This window comes from Silene latifolia, chromosome 6 (assembly GCF_048544455.1).
Source record: "Silene latifolia isolate original U9 population chromosome 6, ASM4854445v1, whole genome shotgun sequence".
Classification (NCBI taxonomy): domain Eukaryota; kingdom Viridiplantae; phylum Streptophyta; class Magnoliopsida; order Caryophyllales; family Caryophyllaceae; genus Silene; species Silene latifolia.
In genome coordinates, this window is record NC_133531.1 from 127,389,321 (window position 1) to 127,396,215 (window position 6,895).

General features: G+C 40.7%; 1 long non-coding RNA gene across 1 annotated transcript; it reads right to left on the reverse strand.

Annotated features, from left to right (window-relative positions):
• Positions 1–405: 405 nt before the first annotated feature.
• Positions 406–3,142, reverse strand: LOC141658980 (uncharacterized). The gene is made up of 3 exons (XR_012549554.1): positions 2,669–3,142; positions 2,463–2,571; positions 406–718 (listed from the first exon to the last, which is right to left on the reverse strand). It is a non-coding gene; the product is annotated as an uncharacterized LOC141658980 (long non-coding RNA).
• Positions 3,143–6,895: the final 3,753 nt, after the last annotated feature.

Consider the following 6,895-nt stretch of genomic DNA (forward strand, 5'->3'; position numbering starts at 1 on the left):
ATGAAACGGGAAAAAGAATTGAAAGGTAGTTACCTAGGCGAGATAAGAGGAATTTGAAAGACGAATGACCAACGAAAATGGAAGATTAAGGTAAGATACACTGAATACGAAAAGAAATATCAAGAAAGTGGAAGCATTCTACATTTGGCATAACCAACCTTTAGTGGCACCAAAACTAATAACTAACAATCAACAAACCTAACAATTAGCAATCACAAACAGACTACCACATAAAATCCTAATTCTACCCATCCTACCCTTCTCTCAAGTTTATTATTCTAAGGTCAAGTGATTTCTAAGTGGGGTGCACAAACGTGCGTCGAGAGCAATAGGCTCTGATACCAACTGTGACACCCTTAAATCTAGCCTTAATTATAAACGTAAATTCTGCAGAAAAACTGGTAGGATATGTTTGTAAATGGTTCAACTAGTCCAAAAACCTGCAATTTCAAAAAAATTTCTAACTAAACCATTCACAACCAATTCCAACTCAAGAAGAGTGTCAAAAACCCTGCAACAACTGATAAACTAATTTACATACATAACTTAAGACGCGGAAATATAGTGATACAAACCCAAAATAGAAAAAGGGAGACATATGTCCCTTCAAATTATATACAAACCAAAGGATAAAAGGGTTACTAATAGAATAGCCAAAACTAGGTCCAAGGTTCCTTGCTCACTAGCCCGTCTGTGACCCCAACTAAGCATCCACAACCTGTCAATCGCATTTTATACAAACACGAAAGCCACAATTCAGTGGGGAGTAACTTCGAGTCCTCCCAGCCACGAATCGTCAAAATTAATGTAACATGTAAACAATTTGATAAACCATTTACTTATCATGTATTCTAATAAATGACCCCTAAACTGACCAAACTAAACTATCATGTGAATCAGATAACAAATAGTAATCCAAACTTTATCAATCGTAACCGCTTACATCTCACCTATTGAGTTCATAAAATCACCATACAAGAAAGGGCAATATATCAAAGACAGGCATAAGTTCTTAGTACGGTCAATAGTCACTTTGTAACTCAAGTCTATACCACGAGGTAGGGAAGGTAATCGAACCGGTATCTTGGCTCAGCGGTTACTATTAAGAAAACATGGCCAAGAGACAACACAACCCTAGCCTAAAATCATGAGACCTAGACATGCGGATACACACCACCGCACCCAAGACCCACAACGTTTTTTAAAACAAAGTGAAGTGAGTACCCTAAGGACACCACCGAAGGGTTGGCTAGTACTTAAGCTGACCCCATACTATCAAAATTAGTACCTGAGGTCATGCCCCAACTTGGATAAACATCCACTAGTCAGGAACACAAAGGCTATCAAGCAGTGAACATATACTCGTCAGAGACTATAAAGACCTATCTATGATGAAGGCCGAAATACTCACCTAGGACCTAGTCCCAGCTAGTCCCAGCTTGAATACTTTAGCCCACACCACACAAGACTCACCACACAAGTCAAGTAAGACACCCACTTAACCTTAAGAGGGCAAAAAGTCCTACTTACCAACATAAATTCTAATATTCTATCATGTGAAAGGCTATATAAATGTCTATTTACAGCATACAATCCAACAGTTCCTCAATAAGAATTCAATACTAACTTCCAATTCTAGCAATTTTAACAATATTAAAGGCTTTAGGGAAATCTAGGACCATTACTACAAAATAAGAAGCTATTTAATTTCAACTAACTAAATAAGAAGCTATTTAAATTCAACTAATTACACATGTGAAATAGAGATATAATAAATGGCCTAAAACAAGAAAAAGGCCGATTATCTAAATCATTCAACCGAATTTTTACCCGTAACCCCAGACCTGCGACAGTACGGGTCAAATTGGTGACCAATCACTCAATTAATCGAAATCGCATCATCAAAGGGACTAAGGCTCGGGTTTTAAGACAAACAACAAAACATTACAATTATCGCTATAAAATTCATTTTGTAAACTATCCTAACATGTGATAACTATCAATATAACATAATTTTTCTACCATTAACCTAACTTTTAGTTACTAGCATGCTTCAATTCAAATTACTACTCTTTTGTTATTTATTCTATTCTAATATTAATTAACCCGAAAAGACCAAGATTGTACGAAAACCCGCGAAACAAGCACGGACCAACCCGGGCCAATCCCAAGACGGCCGGGGGCCGTGGCTGCTGGCACGGCTTCTGCTCGGGCCCCCGCCGCACCATTTCTCCTCTTTTTTTTTCATTTTTATACATTATAAGACCGTCTGAACATTAATTAATCGTTCCCAATTCAACTTTGTTAATTTAAACTAACAAAAGGCATAATTTAAGCTAACAATTGACATGCATGCAACCATTTTAAACATGTGAAAATTTCTACATAAACAAAAAATCATAAAACATACAAAAACAACACACATGTGACGATCTTTCGTCGAGTAACTCGAAATATGTTACCTTAAGCTAGAAAAAGAGCAATTAACACCTTGAAAACCCAAACCCTAACGACACTAGCCGCTATCCTCTACAATATACGAGTCCCCGAACTCGTCTTCCAATCCTTCACCTAAATAAACAATTAAAACACAATAATAAGCATATAATACCGAATTTCCGAAAATTGGTCTTAAAATAACTTAATGAAAATTGAAATTAGAACATACTAAGTTGTAGATCGTGGCGAGGGGATTCCGGAAAGGTAAATTATGCGAAAAACGGACTAGTAACGAAGAAATTACGTCGATTTTGAGCTTGAAATTATGTTAATGGTGTTTTGGTGTTTTGATGTTGATGATGATGATGCTAAGAACAAAATCAGAAAAAAAAGAGTAAAGGGGAAGGCTGGTGCGCGTGAAAGGAGAAAGGAAAGGAGAAAAGGAAAGTGCGGGATTTTCAGTCGGGATTTTTACGAGTCGGTTTTTACTCGTTTCAATAATAATTAAATCCGTAAGTCAAACGCAAATTCCGTCAAGACCAAAGTTCTTAAACACGAGATTACAATAAAATTGAGTATTCATACGACCCATTTCCAATTTCGTTTACCCAACGTTCAAACGAATTGTCATTTTCCCCCCGATACGCCCTTATTTCGAAATAAAAGATTTTACACGGTTTAAACTATTTTTAAACATTTCAAAACTATCAAAATAAATACTTTTCTTCAAAATATAACAAAATTATATTTCTTTGAATTATTTTTACTTTGAATACATTATTGTCAAATTTTACTTGATTAATTAATTATTTCCGAAATATATATTAACGGTCCGAAATTTACGGGGCGTTACAGCCCCATATAGGTAATGTCTCCAAATCTTAAGAGCAAACACAACTGCACCCAACTCCAGATCATGTGTAGGATAATTCTCCTCATAAGGCTTCAATTGCCTAGAAGCATAGGCAATCACTTTCCCATTCTGCATCAACACACAACCCAACTCATTCTTTGAAGCATCCGTATACACCTCAAAGTTCTCACTCCCTTCAGGCAATGCTAAGATTGGAGCTGTGGTCAAACGCTCCTTTAATGTTTGGAATGCCGTCTCACAACTCTCATCCCAACGAAACCTGTTCTCTTTCCTCATCAAAGCTATCATAGGTCTAGCAATCTTGGATAAATCTTTCACGAACCGTCGATAATACCCTGCTAAACCCAAGAAATTCCTGATCTCAGCTATATTCTTTGGTGCGTCCCACTTGCTAACTGCCTCAATCTTTGTAGGATCCACAGCTACCCCTTCCTTTGAAATCACATGCCCCAGAAAAGCAACTTTCTCCAACCAGAACTCACACTTGGATAAATTTGCATACAACTCATGCTCCCTCAAGGTCTGCAACACATTCCTCAGATGCTCCTTATGCTCCTCCTTAGTCTTAGAAAAGACTAAGATGTCATCTATGAAAACCACTACAAACTTGTCCAAAAACTGACTAAAGACCCGGTTCATCAAATCCATAAACACAGTTGGTGCATTAGATAACCCAAACGGCATCACCACATACTCATAATGGCCATACCTCGACGTGAAAGGTGTCTTTGGCATGTCTTCCTCTCTAATCTTCACCTGATGGTACCCCGATCTCAAATCAATCTTAGAAAAGACTGCTGCACCACTCAACTGATCAAACAAATCATCTATCCTTGGCAAAGGATACTTGTTCTTCACCTTCACTCTGTTCAGCTCCCTGTAATCTATGCACAACCTCAGGCTCCCATCTTTCTTCACAAACAAGACTGGTGCTCCCCACGGTGATACACTAGGTCTAATGTATCCCTTCTCAATCATATCATCTAACTGCTTCCTTAGCTTCTCCAACTCCTTAGGACCCATACGGTACGGTGCCTTAGAGATTGGTCCCGTCCCCGGTTTCAGCTCAACACTAAAATTTATCTCCCTCTTTGGTGGCAACCCCGGAATCTCCTCTGGAAAGACATCTGGAAACACCCCCACAACTGGTATCTGCTCAACTGTCGGACTCTCCACTCTGTGATCCCTCACATGGCACAAGATCAACGGGCATCCCTTCCTCAAATAGGACTTCAAGGTCACAGCTGCAATTAACTTAACTTTAGGTTTGACAACAAACCCACGATAAGACACACTAATCCCCTTAGGACCTCTCAGAGAAACTTTCTTTTGATGACAATCTATCTTAGCTTTGTACTTTCCCAACCAATTCATCCCGACTATCATCTCAAAACCGTCTAAAGGAGACTCTAGCAAGTCTACAGGTAGATCAACTTGCCCAACTATCAAGGATACAACTCTATACAACCTCCCACACGATACAGACTCACCCGAAGGTATAAAAACTTCCTCTCTTACAGACTCATACTCTCTCAAACCCAACCTTTAAACATGACTCAAAGATACAAACGACTGTGACGCCTCCGAATCAAATAAAACAAAGGTATAAACACCATTAACAAGAAAAGTACCAGTGATAACATGAGCGTCATCCTCAGCTGCTTTCTTCTCCATCATAAACAGCTTGCCACTGGTCTTCTGCCCACCTCCCTGGACAGTACTAGATGAGATAGTCAGCTTAGCACCTGACCCCTGGTTGTTGTTGGTGTTCTTAGCTGGTTTCTAATAAGAATTACCACCATTGCTGTTACCCCCACCGTTGTTGTTCTGACCTCCCTTGTTGTTCCATGACCCAGTCGGTCTGTTGCTCGCATAACTCTGTGCAGGACCCTGTGAAAAGCTCCCTTGTACCGGCCTCTGGAAAGCCCCACTCACCGCACTGGTGCACTCATGTCTCTTGTGGCCTACACCGCCACAGTTAAAACAGGTCATCCCCCATCTACTGCTACCACTCCCACGCCCACGCTCATAGGAAGCCCCAACACTAAACCCCGAGCTAGATGAATATCCACTCGCCTGAGTGTGGTTACCCTTCTTATAGTTGGATTGACCACCACCCTCACTCTCAGCCTTCCTCTTCTCAGCACCCCTCTCCCTGGTCATCTCCACCAACTTCTCAGCCCTCCCAGCTCTCTCATAGACTTCCTTAACATCTATAAGGACTCCTACCGGTAGCTTCTCCATAATCTTAGGGGTCAACCCCTTCTCAAACCTCAAGGCTAGATTCTCCTCACTCAACCCCATATCTTCAGCGTATCTGGACTTCTCATTAAACTTACGGTAGTACTCAGCCACAGTCATATCAGATGCCATCTTAAACTCATCGAACTCCTCCCTCAGCTTACTCCTCACATGTTCCGGCACAAACTCACGTCTCATGGCTCTCCTGAACTCATCCCAAGGTATTGCAGGTAGTCCCTGCTTCATATACATCTCACTAGCACTCACCTTGACCTTATCCCACCACTCACCTGCCGCTTCCCTCAAGTAGAATGCAGCTTGTTCCACTTTTAACTCATCCGGGCAGTGCACCAACTCCAGGATATTCTCCATCTCCCTATGCCAATTATCCAAAAGAATTGGCTTCCCAGTTTCCTTATACTCTTTCGGGTTGAACCTCGCTATATGGATGCTGATCTTGGAGTGATCAACCTTCTTATCCTTTCCCACTCTCTTCAACGCTTCCGTAAGAGCATCTTGGTGCTCCAACATTTTTACTATATCATCAATGTTCATGCTCTCAGCTCTAGCATACAAGGCAGTTTTCTTTGGCGGCATCTTGTAACTATATAAGAAAAGGTAGACATAAACACGCATACTATAACCCAAAACACGCATACGACCTATACAGAACGCACTCGATCGAGTACCAAAACCCACTCGATCGAGTTGAAGCCACTCGATCGAGTGCCCAACCTACTCGATCGAGTGCCTCGACTCTAGAACCTGATCAGACCTCTACTTAAAAACATACTCGACCGAGCTGACAAGCCACTCGATCGAGCGGACCCTACTCGATCGAGTGCCCCTACGTACTCGATCGAGTACCCCAAAAAATTTTTCTGCCCAGAAAAACACTAAACTCCCTACTCGATCGAGTCAGACCCACTCGATCGAGCACCTCACCTACTCGATCGAGTGCCCCCCACTCGATCGAGTCATGCAGACTCGTATAACTACTTGCATGCTCATTTTACTTTTCCAACATTATATACAACTTCTATACTTTCAGCATAACAACAACAACTATGCATGCATATATACGCAACTCTTTATATACTCAACAAAACATTTTACTTCATATCACTAATATGCCACATTATAAACAAACAACATGCTTTTCACCCAATTCAACATATAAATCGCATATCTTTCAACCACTATTCCATACCTCCAATCCTCCACATTCAACATCCATCAATTCACAAGACATGCTACTATATACATACACAAACCAGAAGACAACACATACGATCCCAACACGTACCCCATGTGACCGGTTCAAAATTGCAGGGCGAGTTC